This window comes from Protopterus annectens, chromosome 1.part1 (assembly GCF_019279795.1).
Source record: "Protopterus annectens isolate FY-2018-M chromosome 1.part1, PAN1.0, whole genome shotgun sequence".
NCBI classification, from domain to species: domain Eukaryota; kingdom Metazoa; phylum Chordata; order Ceratodontiformes; family Protopteridae; genus Protopterus; species Protopterus annectens.
This window is the reverse complement of record NC_056726.1, coordinates 729,127,618-729,149,060: the sequence shown is the minus strand read 5'-3', so window position 1 is coordinate 729,149,060 and position 21,443 is coordinate 729,127,618.

The window sequence follows — 21,443 nt, the reverse complement described above, 5'->3', positions numbered from 1 at the left end:
CATTAATTCATTGATTTAACTTATGTTAATCAGGTAAGTGGACTGGACAAAGGATCCTCTTCAGCCATAATTTGGGGCAAATAGGCAATACATTCACGGAGTTTATATCATCAGGCAAGACAGGATAATGCACATGTCTTCATAAAACATAGAGATTGTACAGGTAAAGCATACATATCTAAATATGAAGCAGCATATAATATATTGTAGCAAAAATAAATAGGTGCATACAGAAATAAATAAATAAATAATGACAGACAAAACGAAACAGCAAATAGGAATATGAACATAATATGAAATAATGTATAATGGTATAGTAGAAGCAAACATATAAGGCAAGGTTATGTATGTTGTAATGAAACTGTGAAAGTAAAATATAGAAGGGGGGGTAATGTCATTATACCAGCGGTAACTGAAAGAAAATACCAAGAAATAACAGGTTAGACCTTTACTTTAGAAATCCAATGAAATGTAGGTGAAGATCCATTGAATAATGTCAAATGGAGGAAGAGAAAGTGTTACTGATCATTATCAGCATGTATCTCTCAAACACATGCATTTGTTTTTGGGGACTACATGCAAATGCAAAATCATCTTGAATGTTTTAAGACTGTTAATCTGTTCAATGTGTTCAGACAAGGAGTTCAGTAGGAAAGAACAAATTTGGAAAATAATTTTTCAAATACAGCCATGAAAAATGGAGGCCTGTGTAGATGGACAGCATTAGAGTTGTGGTGAGAGTAGGAAAGGTATATGACGGAAGTTTGTGGAAAAATGGGGGACAGTATCATCCATGTAACTAATGTCTTAAAGAAGTAGAGCAACTCTCACATTTATAAGTCATCATGTCCCTTTGCTTAGTGTTGATTTTCTGCAGATTGTAGGTAAGGAGAGTTCCGTGAAGAACAGATGGCTATGATAGGTAGCCAATATTCTAATCTGAGTAGAAGCACATTTACGGCCAGGGATTGTCTGGCATTTGCAATTAGCAGATTGACGATCATGTATGATATTCTTAGCTGGACAATTACTATTTGTAGATTAATTTCAATGTGTTTGCAAGAGGTGAGATGTTAGTCAAGTAGGACATCTAGGTACTTTTGTTCATTGAAGTATGTAAATAATCAGTAATTTGGAGGTTTTGTACATATACATGACTTTGAAAAGTGTGAAAGGGCACTACTGAGCTTTTTGTGTGTGCATTACCAGTGAAGTTATTGTTATGAAGCCAATTATAAATGTGATGAAGCTATGTTGAAATTTGTTTTTTGGAGAATGGTAAGATTTTGTACTCACTGTAATGAAAACAATGTCATCTGCATGTAAAATACAGTTAGTATATGTCATTTCCCAGGATAGATCATTACTGAAAAGTGAGAACAGGAGAGAGCCAAGTATAGACCATTGTGGGACACATTTGGTGGTAGTTCCTGATGTATGTGTGTTGTTGGGTCTCTGCTTTTTTAATTTCTCCACCTCTTTTGGGTTTCTAATACCATGACAGGAATGGACCCTATTTCTAAGTCAAAATATGATTAGAGTTCATGAAATTAGTATTGTTGTTGGGTCCTGTAAGGGTGAAGGTATGATTATGGAGATACCTATGGAGACATCTGATTTGAGCAGTTTTTCACATATTAGGGTGTGATCAACAGTGTCAAAGGACTTTTTAAGGTAGAGAAAATTTGCTCCAGTTATTTTATCTTATTCCATATAGGTGTTGATATGATCAGTGAGTGAATATATGGCTGTTAGTACTAAAGCTTGGACAGAAGTCATGTTGGCAATAGTTGAAAATGCAATAATTTATAATATGCTGAAGTATTTGGATGTAAATGATATTTTCAAGAGTTTTAGTGAGGAGATAGATACATTAGAGATAGGTTACTAACTTAAGTAATAGCACTGAATGCTATTGGAATTGCACTCTTTAGCAGTATCAGTTTACTTGTGGCTTTTTATTTATTAAGCACATCAATTGATGTAGTACTACTGTGCATGCAGTTTTGGTCTGGGCATTATTGGCATTTTATTTTATGTTTATCTTTTAGAGTAACTAACAGTGTTTGTTTTTGTGTTTCTCCTTTTTACTTCACTATATCCACTTACTCGAGTAATATTATTATGTAAGTCAAATTTTTATTTCAAGGCTACTGGTCTTGCATTTTCTGTTTTGTTTAACAGTGCAAGCTTGTGTCAATAAGTATCTGTATGCATTGTTTTGCAATAAGACCATCACAGTCCACTTTATTCTACTTAACTATCCTAACCTTAAAGTTTCTTGCTTTATTATGGATTTTCTGAACTCTTATGTACTAGAAGACCTGTTAAAAATTGCTTGATTGAATGTAGCAGCTATGATATATTACTTTAAAATATGCAATTAGCTATGACTATGACTTATGCAAACTGCAAAAAAATTATATGAGCTGTCTCTCATGTTAGAGACCAAAAAACATGACAACTTTTGTAGATCCACCTCTAGTACTGTGACTACAATAAAGACAGTATGAAAATTGTCTCCATCCTGTCAAAAGATGTTAGTTTGAAACTGAAAATCCTGAATGAACTAATAGCTTTTTTCAGTAGTGAATGCTATAAAAAAAGAAAGATAAAATAAAATGGCTGAATGGCTCAATGGACTTAAACATAATGCTGGGACACATGTTTCTACGGATTTGTCTGTATCATAAACTAATGATAAGGTTAATAATAAGAGGAGGAGAATTATGAGCAACAACAACAGACAAATTCAATATAATGGTTTGGAGGGACAGGTACATCTCATAGAGAATACTGCTGTCCTGCAGCAGACTCCCCATCCACATAAAACAAAGTTTATTTCTGTTCATATACAAGTATAACTTGAGTCTATGCATAGGAAACAGAAAATTTACCCTAAGACTGCCCCTTATACTACTAATAGACAGAGGCAGCTCCTAAATGCTTCATCCCATGTATGGGTTCCATCAAATTATCTATGGTAAGGTCTCAGTTATTCTCATTAGGGGCAATATATAATTATCAACCATGGAATGGAATAAGGCCAGTCTCTAACTAAATGGGATAGATTAATTCAAGTACAATAAAGGAAAGCAGCTAGGCTTAAAATGGTCCACAAGGACAGCTAACCTAGTACTTACTTATGAATTTATGAACCTATAAGGATAAAAGACTTAAAAATAAATAAAAACATGAATTAGCTGAAATTAATTTAAGTGAAAACCAAGCACCAGGCAGCATGTAATATTTGATAATATGATGCTGACAGATCTGAAAATGAGAAATGTATGTCTTGCTTCCATGTTGCTGCATTTTGAAATTAAAACCATAGTTAATCCTAATCAGGCAATATTGGGTTATACTAGGGCAATTAATACAACAAACCTAATAATGATGGATTGTTCCTAGATACAACTGACGGGTCATCTTACACCCAAAACTCAAAGCATGATACCACTAAACTCAAAAGACAATCATAATATGGCTATTGATTCTTGTAATCAAGATAAAGAACTATGTTTCTAGCTGGATTATATCCTGAATTTCATATAGCAGACACAAAACATAAAAAAACAGGCAAAGGAACATTGGTGATAGCAATTTATCAGAAAGGTTATGTGAGCCTAAAAAAGAAAAAAACATGGAAGGATGATATTTCTATTGAACTAATTGCAGATAAAGTAATCTCTTCAGAAATCACAAATGATGATTCACTGCAGACAATGGAAAAGGAACCTGATTGTGAAATGAATGAAAATGACTGACAGACTATTAAGAAGAGCAAAACATTGACAGACATCTAAGGGGTCATGTAAGAAACAACATTATCATCAATATAGGCAAGTTAGACTCTTCACTATCCATTAAAAATAACATCAAATGCTTTTCTTATGAGAATAATAATCCTAATAATGATTGTGAAATCTTACTTTTTAAGGATTCCATTTTACATCCAAACAATAAAGCAATTAAGTAAATTAAATAAGAACAAAATCTCTGTCTCCATTCAATTAAATAAGAACAAAATCTCTGTCTCCGTTCTCCCAGGATTAAAGTTGACTGATGTTACAAACATGATGCATAAACCTCTTCAAGTTAAACCAAAATAAATTGCTCATTCATGTTGGACGAAATGCTTTGTATTCAACGTCTCTTAAATCATTTGAAAAATGCCATACAATTAATAACTGAATTGGCAGCCTGTTTGGATTTGATTCTAAGTGAAATACATCCCTGTAGTAATTAAAATAATTACTTATATACTAAGGCCCATATGTTCAACATTTGGTTAAAGCAACCCTGCAATTTTACAATATTATTCTTATAACTTACTGGGAGGAATGTAACTTGGATGAAATAATGTTTGCAAGAGTCAGATTACATGTAAGTAATTGTAGAGTTGTATTTATATCTAGTAAAATCTGAAAACAAAATTAAACATTTTTAGAGATACAAGTTTCAGCTATTATCCCCTTCTCTCAATAAAAGTGATTTAATACAGCTATACATTGTTATTTCTGCAATGCATAAAGCATTGGTAATAAGCAACATAATCTGAAGAGTCTTATAGAGTTCTGGATATTCAAAATAATAGCTATAGTGGAAGCTCAGAATTCACATATTTGCTTCCCTGGATTTGCAAAATATGAGTACTTGAGAAATGAAACCAAAGGAGGTGGTGTGATACCATTAATTTATGAAAGCATTAAATTAACTTTAGCTAAAATTGACCCAATTTAAAATGTGTGCTCATTGACCTGTATGAAATTTCAACATTTAATCAACTTAGGATGGTACTTTGCTGTTGTAGTAGTAATATAGATGTTGTAATCTTGACAACATTTTTGAGTATGGTAATATGTTATTAATAGGTGACTTGATCTACCTAGCTATAAACTGTAAATACTGCTTTGTAAATAACATATATTCAAAGAAAGTTATTAACATTAATTCCTACCATGGGTTCCATTAATTGGCAACATCTAACACTAGAGCATACAATTTATTAGACATTGCCTCTACTAATGTTGAAGGAATGCTATCTAATATACCACTCAGATAAAAATGCAATTGAATTTGGAAGTTTTATAAAATCTTATAATCAGTAAAAACACAATATATGACTTTAATTAAATCAATTATGATAATCTATTAAAATCTTTTACTTCCACTACCTGGAAAGACAATTTGTCCAGAGCTAAAACCAGTTATGGTTATTTCACACTAGAAACTGTTTTGACCTATTATGTGGAATGTACAATGGCCATTAAACAAAAAGGTCTTAAATCCATGTTCTCCTTTTGGCTGAACTACAGATTGTTTAAGATTTATACAATTAAGAAAAGAAAATGTAACAAGTATAAAATATATCCTAATGTTTAAATACAAGAAAGTTAAATAAGGCTGGAAAGAAAATAAAATTAAAAATCCCAGAGAAGAAAATGGCTTATGAAAGAAAGTTGACAGAGGATAAATCTAATTTTAAAAACTATTAGAAATATGTAAACAGTAATACTAGTCAGAAATATTCAGTTCTTACATTAAAGATTAACAGCCATTTAATCCAGGATTCTCAGATAATTGTGGATAAGGTCAATGAATATTTTATATATATTTGTGATACTGATATCACAAATGAAAATGTGCACAGTGTGCATAAAATCTTATCAGAAACTCAAATAAAACTAAACACCAGTTTAGAGAAGAGGTAGTGGAAGATGTGTGAATGTGCATATATGTGGCAGCACTGTACATATTTATAGGGGTGTATGTGGTCTCAGATAAGTGTGTGTGTGTGTGTGTGTGTGTGTGTGTGTGTGTGTGTGTGTGTGTGTGTGTGTGTATGTCAGGCGTGAGGTCACAGGGGGGTAGTTAAGGGATAGGTATAAGTAGGTGTGAGTGTGTGTGTGTTTGTGTGTATCTGTGTGTGTGTGTGTTTTGGAAGGGCCTTCCTTACTTCTCAAGTCCCTCTAGACCAATAAGCAAATGCTGATACTGGAATACTGGCAGGAAGGGACTAAACACCAGGAGCACTTTTGAAATATTAATTTAACTAACTCAAATGCTTAATAAACCAAAACTGTTTGCATCAAGAAGCTATAAATACACTACAAGAAGTATGAAAGTCTAAGATCAGGCATTATTGACTGATTGTCTACATCTGTGACAAGGGACATGGCAAATATCAGAGGCAAAATTTTAAGCATTCTGTAAAATCAGGAGCAGTTAAGTGGTATGGGGAAGTGTCTATGTGTATCTGTGCGTGCTTGTGTATGTGTGCATGTTTGATTATCTGCATGTATGTGTGTGAGAGTGTGGCTAACCTATTTCTGGACTGCAGTTTTTCATTATTGTGAAAATTGGCACTTTTTGTAGCAACAATTTATTTACACTCATAGCAGTATTTTTTTCTGAATCCTTGACTGTGCCTTCTAGAATGTAAACTATGAATAATTAATAAGCAATTTTTTCATGTATATTAAAGAAGTTTGTTCCAAATGTAATGTAATTTGTTGCCATCTTAGCACTCTTTATAAAATCATGATTGGCCTTGATTCTTACGTCAAGACAGTAAAATGTCAGTCTTTTACACTAATGACTCATTAGGATTGACAAGACTTGTGGAAAGCCTGAGTAAAGAGGCAGCTAAGATTTACTTTGTTCTTTCAGTAATATCACAGTTTGTAAACTAGAAAGGATCTGCTTCCAGATGTAAAGACATTACTGTTTGTCAAAAGCAGTATTACCTTATATGGAAGGAACACTGTGCCTTGTTAAATAATCGTCTAGATATGAAACTTCTCACCTGCAGAAAATGCTTATTCAGAGCAATGATATTTTCCTCATTGCTTTGGACTACAGACTTGATACTTTAAACAAACCTGGAAGTAGTACAGGATCTTTAATTGGACAGCAAATGGAGGAGAATATAGCATGTTTTTCAACAGCCAGTGATTTCACAATTATTTTATTTGTGTGTTATGCTTGCAGCTTTTGAACTATCATAGAAAGTGAGGGGTAGTTTGATTACAGTCATCTCCACATAGTGATAGGAGTATGATAATTTAGCTGTAGTTAATATTTCAAGTTGCCATCTATTTAAAACCTGTTATTTTACTCTTGCCAGTGCAAGCATCTACTTGCCTGTATGTTTATTTGCATTTTAACTGTGTTACCTCATTTCCATATCAAGTAAAACATTTTTATTATTCAATTACAAAACTGTTGTAGTTACTGTCTATGTTTTACTGTGTAATATATTAGTACAGTATTGAAGAATCACTAACTGTTGGCTTCTGCCTTTCAAAGAATAACTGTTATAACCATATCTACAAAATTATTCTATTAATGCATATGGTGGGCACACATTAAGAGGAGACATAACTGTGCACTTGATGTTCTGGATTCATTTAGTGGAGGTAGTATTATTGTAAAGATGAGAAGGGGACTCTAGCACTAGAAAGTTATCATTAAACATTGTGTGTGTGTGTGTGTGTGTGTGTGTGTGTGTGTGTGTGTGTGTGTGTGTTTACAAAATAGTTTTGGTTGAATCTGTGTAATTTTAACTCAGCTCTGAAATTGTTCAATATAAGGCTTATTTGGATATGGCAGATGCTGGACAGAACCCGAGGCAGCACTATGCAATGGTACAAGCAGGGCAAATTTGAAGTTTGTACCATGGCATACTATTAGTGCTGCGGTAGCGTTGTCGCCTCACAGTTAGAAGTTGCCCGTTCGATTCTCAGTTAGAGCGTCTTCTGTGTGGCAACATGCATGCATGTGCATTCCTTCACTGAAGGTTGTGTGTTAGGCCCGGCAAGCCAGTATGTAAAAATCTACTGCCAATCATTAGCAGACCAGAGTTCCGCTGTGGTGACCCCTAACCGGGAAAAGCCGAAAGAAACAAACAAACCATGGCATACTATTAACTGGTGGTGAGTGGTCAAAAAAACACAAGAGGCAACTCCGACTTAAGGAGACCAGGAAACACAGCGTAGAAAAGTAACTGTAGAAACAGTAACCTGATCTCTACCACGATGCAGTAAAATAACACATAAAAATGCGTTTAAACATCCATGAGGCAACCAATAAATATAGCACACTTGTAGTTAAAAGTCCATGAAGCAACCAAATAAACGTAGCAAAATTGAAGTAAAAACTCCTTTAATCCATAAAATAGTGGGTAACGGTAAGCGCTTTCGCGTGGGTGCAACCACGCTTCCTCAGACAATAAAAGACCCCACACACATTGTTTAAATAGCATAAGTTAAAATCTAATTGTGCCAATTAAGTTAATTGGCAATAAATGCTTTAAAGAAAAACCACCAAACTAGCGTCTATACAGCATTCTTAAATTATAAAGTATAAAACATAAAACAAAGCTGTTATAAACTGTATAGGGTTACTAACATCCAGTTTCAATCTATAGGTGAATAAAAACATTTCCAAGATCGTACCATTTATCAAAATAGAAATAAAAATCAAGAAAATAAAGAAAATAGATGCAGAAGATGACATCAACTGCGAGTTAACATGAAGCTGAACAAATCAGTTAAAGTGCTACTGAAACATTTTTCTTTTTTCTCCAAACCATCTTTATGAATCTAAATTTCCAGACCAATTGTTGTAATAAATTAAATGCAAGATTTCAATAAACAGAAATCACTTTTGCATTAAATACAACGAAATAAAGATATAGTTTTAGCTAGTCAATAATTACGGTTTGGTAACAGTAAAATGCATTAAAAAACCGGACAACTCACGGTGCAGCTAAGGCCAAAATCAGCCTTGTCAGTCTAGTTGCTAACCGTAACTATAAGCAGTTATAAGCTAATAAGCTGGCAAAACATATAAAGGTGCTAGCTAACAAAATCATTGTAAATAAAAACTGTATTTGCAACTTACTGCTACATAATGTGATTTCTGTACTATTAAGGAAGAAAACTTGCAATGCAACCGCCGGTTGACACTGAGCATGTTTCTTCAAAACGGCTTACTAACATCCAAGGGAGGAGTTAAACGGTAAATCCAAAGCAATGAATAAGGCGTAAAAATACCTAACACATAACTTACACCTAAATAGAAATTTTTTATATATATATAGGTGTTTAAAATATTAGTCTGATATCATTAGTGTACTATAGAAAAAGATATGTATACATATGTGTAATATAGGTATAGAATATCATTACATAGAATAATAAAATACTTCATGGATTCTGTATCAAAAAACGTTTTTTAAAATTAGAAATATATAAATAGAAATATATAAATAGAAATAGAAATATAAATAGAAATAGAAATATAAATATAACTTAATTTCATTAACTATAAACTATGAAGCCATACATATAAATATATACTTAAAGTCATAAACTATAAAATTGAACTAAATTATTTCTTTAAAGTGACTTATAACAAACAAAAATTTTTATATTTATATTTATATTTATTACCTATCCATACAGCTTCAGCCTAGAAAGGTCAAAGCAAAATAAAGTAGAAATAAAGGGTTATTTACTGGTGACACTAACATTTCAACCCTAAGAAAGTGTACAGACAATTAATAGATATAAAAAATATCCAAGGATATGTGATAGTGATAAAATTTATAAGTATAAACTATTTATCAAAAAATAATTTAATTTATTAATTCATTTATTTGCTGTACATAATGTTCATGTTTATTATTGCAAGATATAGGGACTGAAAGTCTGTAATAAATATTTTAAATTTACAGTTATTTAAATTTACAGTTATTTTACAGTTATTTTAACATTTCCTAGCATTCAGAATAGGCTTAATAGACACAAAGGTATTAAGGCCAGGAAAGTTGTGAGCATTGAACTTCAATATCCACCTAAGCTCTGCTAAGGCTAAACTATTAGAGTCATCTCCCCCTCTAACATTTAAAGGCACCAATTCTAGCACTCTAAATAGAAATGTATGGTCTCTATGATCTTTTATATGCTGTGCTAAGGCATTTGTATCTGATGCTTTTTTAATTTCATATAGATGATTATAAATACGATCAGCTAGTCTTCTTTTCGTGAGCCCTATATAGAAAGCAGTGCACTTTGTACATGTAGCTAAGTAGACCAAGTTTTTAGAATTACAAGTAGCTGATGTATTAAAACGAAAAATAAAGTCCAAAGAAGGATGAGTAAATGTTGTTTCAGTACAGATGTTATTACACCTATTACATTTACCACAAGGAATTGTGCCTATGTTCAGTGTAGTGTCTCTAAATATTGGTTTATTATCCTTGCACAATAACTGCTTCAAATTAGGCAGTTTTATAAAGAAAGGTGGGATAATTACCTACTAGACTAGAGATTAAAGTATCAGTCATTAAGATGTTCCAATTTCTACAAACAACTCTTTCTAGACTCTTTACATCACTGGTGTATTTCGTGATGTAGGGAATCCTAGATGGTTTTCCTAAATTCTTAGTCCTGTAAGAATTGGGTTTCTTAGACAGATGTAAATCTAGCTCTAAGGGATACAGAACTTCATTTTTAATAGAGTTAACTAGTTTAAAATCATAACCTCTATTAAGGAAGAGAAGTTCCATTTTATTGATTTCTTGTTCAAGAGTTATTCTATCGTGACACAGTCTGGTCAATCTGATGAATTGACTCTTGACAATGCCAGGAAATGTGTGCCTTGGGTGCATGCTATTAAATTGGAGTAATGTGTTTGTCCAGGTTGGCTTTCTGAAGATGGAAGAAACTACTTTACCATGTCCATTAATAGTCAGAGAGACGTCCAAGAAGTTTACACATTCCCTAGAGGCTTCCATTGTAAATCTTAGATATGTGGTGGTAGTCTCTAAAACTGTAAGAATAATTCAAACTCAGCCAGGGTACCTTCCCAAATTAAAAGGGCCATCCACAAACCGTTTGTAGAATATAATCTTTTCAAATACAGTGTTACTGAAAAGGAATTCCTTTTCCCAATTTAAAACTACCAGGTTTGCGTAGGTATTTGCACATGGGGTGCCCATAGCTACACCCCATGTTTGCAAATATGGTTGACCATCAAAGTTGAAAAGATTATTATTAAGTACTAGGTAGTAGTTGACAAATCAAGATTATTTTATCATTCGAAAACCAGTATCTCTGACTAACAATTCTCTTATAGCTTCCAGACCCAAATCATTGGGAATGGAAGTAAAGAGGTTTTTTACATCAAGGGTTATAAGCAAATACTGCTTATTCATGATGTCAAGAGTCAAATCACTCAGGTTATCTAACAAATGATAAGTGTCTTTTAAAATAGATGAGACCCCATCTACTATTGGTCTAAGAAATTTTTCTAGGACAGTCGAGATTGTTGCAGTGACCCAATTGCCACCTGAAACAATAGGCCTAAGAGGTAAAGGTTTAACCTGTTTATGAATCTTAGGTAAGCCTTTTATTATTGGAACAGTTGGAAATTCTATAAATAAATAACTGTAAAGTTCTGGGGATATCTGCCTACACATAAGTAAGTCATGTAGGGTGGCATGCACACTTGACACTATGGAATTTATGTCCTTTTGAGAAATACTTCTATAAGTGTCATTGTCAGATAGCATATTAAGCATTAAGGAAGTGTAATCAGCCTTGTTCATGATAATAGTACCACCACCTTTATCAGCAGGTCTAAAGGTTAGATCTGAAACTTGTTTAAATTTCTTAAGTGAGGCCATTTCATTAGTGGTTAAGTTTACATAAGCTATCTTATTTTTGTGACTGGAAAACAAAACATAAAAATCCTTTTCACAAGCTTTTAAGAAGCATTCAAGATTCGGACATAAGGGGGGGGGGGAATTTCTATTTAGGTGTAAGTTATGTGTTAGGTATTTTTACGCCTTATTCATTGCTTTGGATTTACCGTTTAACTCCTCCCTTGGATGTTAGTAAGCCGTTTTGAAGAAACATGCTCAGTGTCAACCGGCGGTTGCATTGCAAGTTTTCTTCCTTAATAGTACAGAAATCACATTATGTAGCAGTAAGTTGCAAATACAGTTTTTATTTACAATGATTTTGTTAGCTAGCACCTTTATATGTTTTGCCAGCTTATTAGCTTATAACTGCTTATAGTTACGGTTAGCAACTAGACTGACAAGGCTGATTTTGGCCTTAGCTGCACCGTGAGTTGTCCGGTTTTAATGCATTTTACTGTTACCAAACCGTAATTATTGACTAGCTAAAACTATATCTTTATTTCGTTGTATTTAATGCAAAAGTGATTTCTGTTTATTGAAATCTTGCATTTAATTTATTACAACAATTGGTCTGGAAATTTAGATTCATAAAGATGGTTTGGAGAAAAAAAAAAAATTTCAGTAGCACTTTAACTGATTTGTTCAGCTTCATTTTAACTTCAGTTGATGTCATCTTCTGCATCTATTTTCTTTATTTTCTTGATTTTTATTTCTATTTTGATAAATGGTACGATCTTGGAAATGTTTTATTCACCTATAGATTGAAACTGGATGTTAGTAACCCTATACAGTTTATAACAGCTTTGTTTTATGTTTTATACTTTATAATTTAAGAATGCTGTATAGACGCTAGTTTGGTGGTTTTTCTTTAAAGCATTTATTGCCAATTAACTTAATTGGCACAATTAGATTTTAACTTATGCTATTTAAACAATGTGTGTGGGGTCTTTTATTGTCTGAGGAAGCGTGGTTGCACCCACGCGAAAGCGCTTACCGTTACCCACTATTTTATGGATTAAAGGAGTTTTTACTTCAATTTTGCTACGTTTATTTGGTTGCTTCATGGACTTTTAACTACAAGTGTGCTATATTTATTGGTTGCCTCATGGATGTTTAAACGCATTTTTATGTGTTATTTTACTGCATCGTGGTAGAGATCAGGTTACTGTTTCTACAGTGGTGGTGAGTGGTGCAAGTAATGGCAGTGCAATCCCTAAGCCTCATATATAAATCAGAGGCAGAGGTGCACAGCAAAGTACCATAGCCCATGTCCATCACAAGGTTGGTGAAAGTGTAAAAAGTATTAAAAATAGTGCTTTTAGAGGGTCCAGCCACCTGAACCCTCCATATCTACATTATTAACATATAATACATCTAAGACTGGACACTCTCAATGAAAAGGTAATGTACTTATCCCATGGTTGTACTTTTTTCAGTTAAAGTACATTGAAAAGTGTTGATTTTAGCTTAATAATGGCAACTATAGGAATAGTTAGTGTTTTCATTTTCAGACATCCAAATGCAGCAAAAAATATAATCTTTTATTATCAATCTTAGCTCTTTTTTTTACATGTGTATGTGTTTGTATGTGTGTGTGCTTCTGAAACAAAAACTTAATAAATGCTTCTTTTCCATTGGGTATAACGTACTGCACATATCTGGTAAAATAAGTGGACAGTACATTTTCCTGTTTAGGCTCATATCTGGTAAAATAAGTGGACAGTACATTTTCCTGTTTGGGCTCCTATCTGGTAAAATAAGTGGACAGTACATTTTCATGGTTAGGCTACATTGTCCATGTACTGAAAATATCTCAAGCTTTTCCGCCAGTGCAGAACTAAATATAAGTATTCCTCCCTGCTTCCATTTTCATAGGTTCATAGGTGTTTACTAGGCTAATGACTGCAAGGGCCCTTTTGAGCCTAGCCACACATGCAAAATCTCTGACAAGTTCTGGTACCCTTGATAAGTGTAAGTAGGGGCTTGAGAGATGAAACATTTACAAGCAGGGGCCTGGGAGATGAACCATTTACAGGTTGCCTGTGTCTATTAGAGACCTAGGTGTCAAACCAGGAATAAATTCCTGTCCCCCATCCAGCTGTCCAAGTTACACTTGAAATGGGTTAGGAAGGAACTCTGCTTCAAATGGATGGGGATGGCACAGGCACGGATTAAGTCTTTAGAATGGGTAATTCTGATGCTGTTTGTTTTGTGGATATTTATGAAGTCCATCAAAGTGGGGTCTTACAGTGCCCTATATGTCAGGCATAGATCTCCCTTTAACAGCCCGTAAGAGACAGAATACAGGGCTAAGGCCTTAAAGCAGTCTGCACAGGACATTTTACTTATGTCCTCTATTCTTTTAATGAGGAATCTCTTTGGACATTTCAGTGGTTGGATACCATACCAAAGAGGGCATTGTACTCAATGATAGGGCAGATGAATGCCAAATACAGTGGAACAATGACTTCCTTGGACCTAGATGCCATACTTTTGTTTATAAGTTGCCCAACATAGCATTATTTCCTCACTACTGTAGATGCATGATGGTCAAAGACTAGATTACTGTCTATGTGTGTCTCTACATCCCTGACTAGTTGGTCAGCTCTAAGGGGTGTGTTGTCAATATGATAGTTACCAGGGGTGAATGACTTCCCAAAGGACACTATTATGGATTTCTTGGCACTTAGTTTTAGTCCATGGCTCTGACACCAGCTGTACGTCTGTGTCAACCCTTCCTGGAAAAGATCTATGTCAGTATGGGATTCAATGACAGCTCCTAATTTCCAATCATCTGCAAATTTAGTCAGCCACAGGCCACTGACATTGGACTTGACTTCAGAGAAGTAAATGGCAAAAAGGAGTGGTCCAAGAACTGATCCCTGAGGGACTCCACTTGTGACTGACCAATTTGTAGAGGTGGACTCCCCAATTCTAGCTTACTGGGTCCTGTCTGTGAGTCAGTTGGCAACCTACCGGATGGCATTTGGGTTTGTACTTAACCTCTTGAGAACAATGCCTGAATGGGGCATGGTGTCAAATGCCTTGGCCAGGTCAAGGTAGGGAGAGCAAAACATTTTTCCCTCATCCATTACTTTGGTGACCTTCTCAAAAAAGTCCACCAGATTGAGTAGGCATGGCCTGCCTTTGACAAAACCAAACTGGTTTCGGTATTGATCATTTCCATGATAATTCTTTCCATGGTTTTGCATATAAGACTGGTGAGTAGTTTCAAGGGTCTGTAGAAGGCCCGCCTTTGTGTAGAGGGATGATTATTACTATTCACCATTTATTAGGCACCAAGTCTGTTTGGAGGCTACAGTTACAAAGCAATTCCAGTGGCCCTGATAGGTCATGTTTCATGCTATTTAGATGGCATCCTGGGATATTGTCTGAGCCCATTGGTGCAGTGTTCTTGGCCATTGAGAAAGCATTAAGTATCTGTTCCATAGTGATAGTAGGGGGAGTTATATTTGGTGGTATTTCCTGAGGAAAGGTTGAAGGGGAGAGACGGGTAAAATTGCATCTGAATTTATCGGCCAGTAAGTTTGCTATATCTTCTGGCTCAGTATAAGTGGCTCCATTTACAATGAGGTCTGCACACAACTCTGTATTGCCTTTGAGGTTGTGGGCATAGCTAAAGAATGCCTTGTGGTTTGGCCTGAGATGCCAAATTTACCTCAAATTTGGGTTTGGTAGACTTTATTGGTCATATGAGTTGTTTGTTTAGTTTGTTGAGAGTGATTTCATCCTGCTGGGATTTTTGCCATAATTTTCTTCCTTCGGCTATACATCCTGTTGATGCTGTGATTCCATCAGGATGACTTGTTTTTTAGAGTTAGTTCTCTGCTTCTTCCTGGTGGGTACAGCTGCCTCTGTGCAACTATTAACATGCTTGTTTGGGGTTTCTGTGAACAGTTCTGCATAGACAGAGGTGTTATCAGGGTTTATGGGGCTTAAAATGTTGCCAGGTTATCACTTAATAGCAGGAAGTTAACTTTAGAGTAGTTCCTGAATATTCCATGTTTAGCTGGGTTTTCTGGTTTTATCTTTACTTCAAAGGAGAACATTTTGTGGTCTGACCTTACCAGAGAAGACATTACACTAGGGGTTGTGCAGCACTCTCACATAGTAGTGAGGAACAGATCCAATATTGTTGCACCCCTGGTTGGTGTATTGACAATCTGGTCCAGGGGGTTTGTGTTTGCAAAATCCAGAAATCTCTGTGCCTGTATGTTTGTGTCGTGTCATGTTAATAGTGGGGTAATTAATGTTACCCATGAATATGGTACTGGGTTGAATGGTGAGTATTTTCAAATAGTTTAAATACATGGTATGGGTTTCCTGGGTCATAGAGGATGACCTACAGCTTGCAAAGAAGTGACACTGGATTTTGCCTATGGTGATTTGAACATGGAGCAGTTCAAGTACATTGTCCTGTTTTACCAGCCTTGAGGTATATTTATTTTTGATGTAAATCAAGACACCTCCACCTTTAGTCCCACTCTGTGTAGTAGCTGGTCTGAAGGTGTGGAAGGCATTATAACCTTGTTCTGTCGGTGTGCTCTCCATGGCTTTAAACCATATCTCATTGACCACACAGATGTCAGCATTCTGTAGGATAAAGAGACCATCTTGGGAGTGGAGTTTTTGTTGAGTCTCCTAGTATTGAGCAGTAATACCTTTAGAATTTCTTGGTTTTGATTTGCTATGTCGGAAGTATTTTCAGTTTGGCATGGCCTAAAAAGGCACTATGGGGGGAGACATTGTTTTAGCTAATATCTGAAAACCTAGAGGGGAGAGGTGCAGACCATCCCTGGCAAAGCAGCGTGGTCTGTTGACCACCTCCTTCCATAGTGACAAATATTGCATCCGCTTAGACTGACACCAGAAACTAAGCCAATTATTAAAGTCAGTCATCTTTTCTTCATATTGTGGCATCATCCTTGGAGAAGTTAAAATGCTGCTCAATGCTAGGCTCATAACAGACTGGGACATATACTCCAAGAGCTTCATGATGTCTCTCTTCACATAGTCTAGCGAGGTATGTCTCAGGTCATTTACACCCACATGTACTATGACTGGTACTTGTGGCCCAATGACCTGAGTCCATGTGTATTGTCGTGGATCCTAGCCCCTGATAAGCAACTGACTGTGACTTTCTCCTTACTCAGCCTGGTGAGAAGGATATCTGTGTGTCACACTATGGAGTCTCCAATGACCAGAATGTTGGGTTGTGTGGTGGCTTGCCTTATGCGCTTAGAAGTAGAGGCTCCATGAGATGTGGTTGTATGTGCTGATGTGGGTGTTGTTTTGAAAGAGTATGTTTGGGGCTGTTGAGGATATTTATTATATGTGCATCATCTAGGAGGTCTTTTGAGTTTAAGAAGGTTACATTTAAGTGCCTCAGCATATGTGAGTCTATATGTCTGCTTTGTATTGTATGTGATGGGTGCAGCATGTGTACTGCTGACAACCTTATTGACATTAGGAGTACTTTTATGTAAGAGCTTTGCCTCCAGTGACATTGCATAACTACATCCCACATACCAAATCAGTTTGTTTGAGAATTAACTGGCTGTCAGTAAACATGAGGCAGTTTCTACATTGCCTCAAAATGCCTATATTCACCAAGCTGGTAATGGAGATAGTGGAATAGTTCATATCCATGGCAAAAGACCCTTTTTATTGATTAAACAGTTGGAATGAGAATATAAACCAATGTCAGAGTATCCAGTTTGCAACTCTGGGGACAGTGCTTGTCACTGCAAACTAGTTGTCCTATGTGCAACTAGGTATTTCAATCATGCTTTTACAAGAAAAATGTCACTCAAGGTGCTTGTGTCTTTACAGGGTACTGCCAAACACTTGAGGAGAAATTAATAAGTAGACTCTGAATATGTAAGGATGAAGTATTTAGGCAAATGTTCTGAAGTTAGAAACAAATCAAGTAATATTTACTGAAAACAAAGAATTAGCTTGTTAAGAATGATGAAAAGAAGGGAGCCACATAAAATGGCTACTGTCTGCAAAAAGAAAAATCCATGATATCCCTCAAAGTCTCAGAAAAACCCAGTATCTAAACTATACTGGGTCAAAAACAAACCAAGAAGAAACTTTGCAGTATGGAGGGTGTGACGTTCACTTCCTGAATTATGCTATGCACCTAGTTCGCTTAATAAAAATCAAACTGTAAAATACGTGCAACAAAATAATCAAATAAAAAAATAGTAGGTAGTCCACAGATGAGTTAAAAATGGAATATCCTTTACTGAAACATACAAACAAGCGATCCTAGTTGAGTATAATGAAAATCATCAAGCACATTCTTTATTTATATATAATCAGGTTGTTTGGAGCAAGGGAGTGGTTACAGAGGGTGGTTCTGTTAAGAGCAATAAAAGCATCAAAATCATTCTTTTAGCCAAGTCCCCCTTCCCACTTATTACCATAGTATAATCTGAAACTGTGCTACCTTAGAACGGAAACTAAAAGCTAAATTAAAATATAAGACCAGCTTATTAACATTATATATAAGCTAAACAACTAATCCAAAACTTTATTAATTAAGAAACTAACTACAAAATGACTAAGTAACAAAAAGATCTACCACTAGACATCTACCAGAATAAATAAAAATGAATATAAATAAAACCACTTTTAACAAAGATCACTTTCGTATCAAATAAATACTTCATCAGGTTTATGTGTCAAAAACAAATCATAATATGAATGAATACATGTATAAATCTACAAGTGAAAACCTAAGTAGGATGAAAAACATAAAAATAATTGCTAAGGGTGAAATACAGGGATAAATGTTAAAAATAAAGCACTAAGGCTGTAAGGATCTGTTAAAGTTTGGCATCTAACTAAGAAAACACTTATTTGAATGTGTAAAAGTGCACTCAAGAGTAATTACAACCTTTAAAACTGAACAAAAAAAAGACTAGGCCCATGCACACTGCATGCACTATCAAACTTTCACTGCTTAAAAGAAAAAGTGTAACAAAAGTGTCGTCTAAATAGGGGCTTAATGTGAAGCCATCAAAAATGATTAATGTATACATAACCCACCTAAAGTATGTCTTTTATAACACTGTAAGTTAGCTCTTTTATTGCTCTTAAGAGAACCACCTACCTACTATTTCCTATTTGATTATTTTGTAGCACGTATTTTATACTTCAGTTTTTATTAAGTGAACTAGGTGCATGACGTAATTCAGAAGTGAACGTCACACCCTCCATGCTGCAAAGTTTATTAATGGCTATTGCCTGGCTACTACTAATGCTGGCCTCACCACAGCTTCACTCTGCTGGGATACAATGCTCCTTTGCCTTTCTCACCAGAAGCAAAACATTAGCACCAGTCCCATGATGAGAAGCAGTTAGCAGCATAATTGCTGATCCACAGTGTTGTCCCCAATGATGCAAGGGTCTGTAGTCTTGTTGTAGCCTTTTCCTGGTAGATGCCTTGAATAGCAACCAGACAAATCAGGAACGTCAAGCACAGACACACTTCCCTACCAGAAACAGTCAGGAACCAATGCACTCTGCTCCTTCTCTCACTAGGAGTAGAATATAAGCACAAATTCTAAGCTGTCACCTATGAAGCAGTTATTAGACTTTCCAGTGATCAGCAGTCTGCAAAAAATAATGTCCCTGTGCAAAAATCCCAAGATGACTATTGAGAGGCAGAATGTGGGGTCTCCAATAATTGGTGATCTTGCAATAGATGTTGCAAATTTTAAAGGTAAGATGGAAAAATGGGTTAATATCCTAAGCATTCCAGTGTGCACTAAGCAGTTAGATATGAAAGAGGGGTTAACTTAAGCTTTAGCTGTCTAAGTGGAGAGCCACTAAGTTTAAAAGAGCAAGATAGACTGAAACGTAGTGGGTGCTTTGTATTCTGGTTCTATGGAATACAGTGGGATGGCCAATAAATTTAAATAGTTGAAGGGGAGTGATTTCACAAAATGATAATTTTGTGCTTACTCACAATGGCCAATGAAAGGGGAGAGGGAAGGAGATATGTGGTCAAATTAACATAAGGGGTAGGCAACTAGAAAGATAGTTATGTTTAAGAACACAACATCACTACTGGGCAGGGTGAGAAAGATTTCTGTGTGATTCACAAGAGACACAGCTGAGGTCTCTTTCCTAGGTTTAATATGCAATTGAAATCAGAATATAAATAAAACACAGTGTAAAGAAAATAAATCACAGTATACAAAATAGAAGAAGGCAATAATATAAAATACAAAATACAAAAAAGCAAAAGCAAATTAACCTTTCCCCTCACAGCCCATTGTGGCAGAGTCTAGGTGAGCTTTTCCAGTAAAGCATTGAAGTGTTTTATTTTACCCCTTAAATAGAAGGGTTAGTTCCTACCTCCAAATCCAAAAAAACCTAAGGTTAGAATCAAACTCTGTACCTTGTATCTATGAGGTGAAGATATTAGCCATTATGTCAGACCTACTAAAAGTCAAAAAGCTCTACTTTTATGAAGATAATATTACCCCAGATGGGACTTGAACTCACAGTCTCCTGGTTTAGGGAGGCTAAAGTCTTAGCCATTAAACCACTGGAAGATAATGTCCATTTAAATGTAAGTTTCACATTCTGTTTTAATCTTATCCATGCTTCTGGAAAGCTGAGTGAATCCTGGATAACAGACTGTAATGGAAATGTAGCTAAATTCATTTTTTTCAGTGTTTGTTGCCCAGTCTTGTTTCATTCTGATTTGCAGGGAATGTATGTTAAGTATGTAAGTGCAAATATAGTTCTCAAATATTCAAAGTGCTGCTGGTAATGGTGGTCTGATCTTATTGCCAGTTGCACATATTGTCATTCACAAAAAACTAATTCTTAAGTGCTGTATTGGACCACTGATTTTTCTCTCTCTGTTTCTGAAGATTTGTGCCCTTATTTATAAACTTCTGACTTTTTTTTTTTTTACTTTTTGTTTCCTCTTTTGTTTATCATAACTTGGTGAATAAAATCTAAGTTGAAAGTGCAGACCACATGTTTCATTTGACATGTTTGGACTTTCTTTGGATTATATTTTTGTTATACCCAGTATTATCCACTATCCTCCTGCAGTTTGTGATTTTGTCTGCTGGCTTCAGTGTCATCTTGATAGAGTCTAGCTGTATCAGTGAACTGGTCTGCTGTGGTTTTAGGAAATTTCAGATTGCTTGATTCTATGGACTCCGTGAATTTCATGGAGATAGCTGTGAATGACTACAAGGTTCTATACTTGTCACTGTAACCCACAGTCCAAAAAAAGCTTTTCAATTTGAAAACACAAAGAGGCCCTTCTACTTGAAACTGTAGAAATGCATTTTCCACAAAAGTAGCAAGCATCTTGCTACAGTCAAACTACCATTGCCTGAATGGCTCAATGCTCCAGCTATTACAGCAAATAAAATACCAGCATTTCATTTACAAATACCAGTACTTCATTCCCACATCACTGGGAACAGCTGACCATGACCACTACAACTTCAGGAACAAAAATGGTCTTCACCTTGAAAACCAAAGTGGGGTGGTGGAGCTCTTGTAATCTAAAACCATAGCAACCTGCTTGATACAAATGTATCAAGCAGCTTACTACAGTTAAATGACCACACACTACCCTTCCAAGAATACCTCTGATTGATTTTGCCTCATATTTTTCCCCTGCCCTGACAGAATTTTTTGTTTTTCTAGTCAATTCTTTTGGATTATT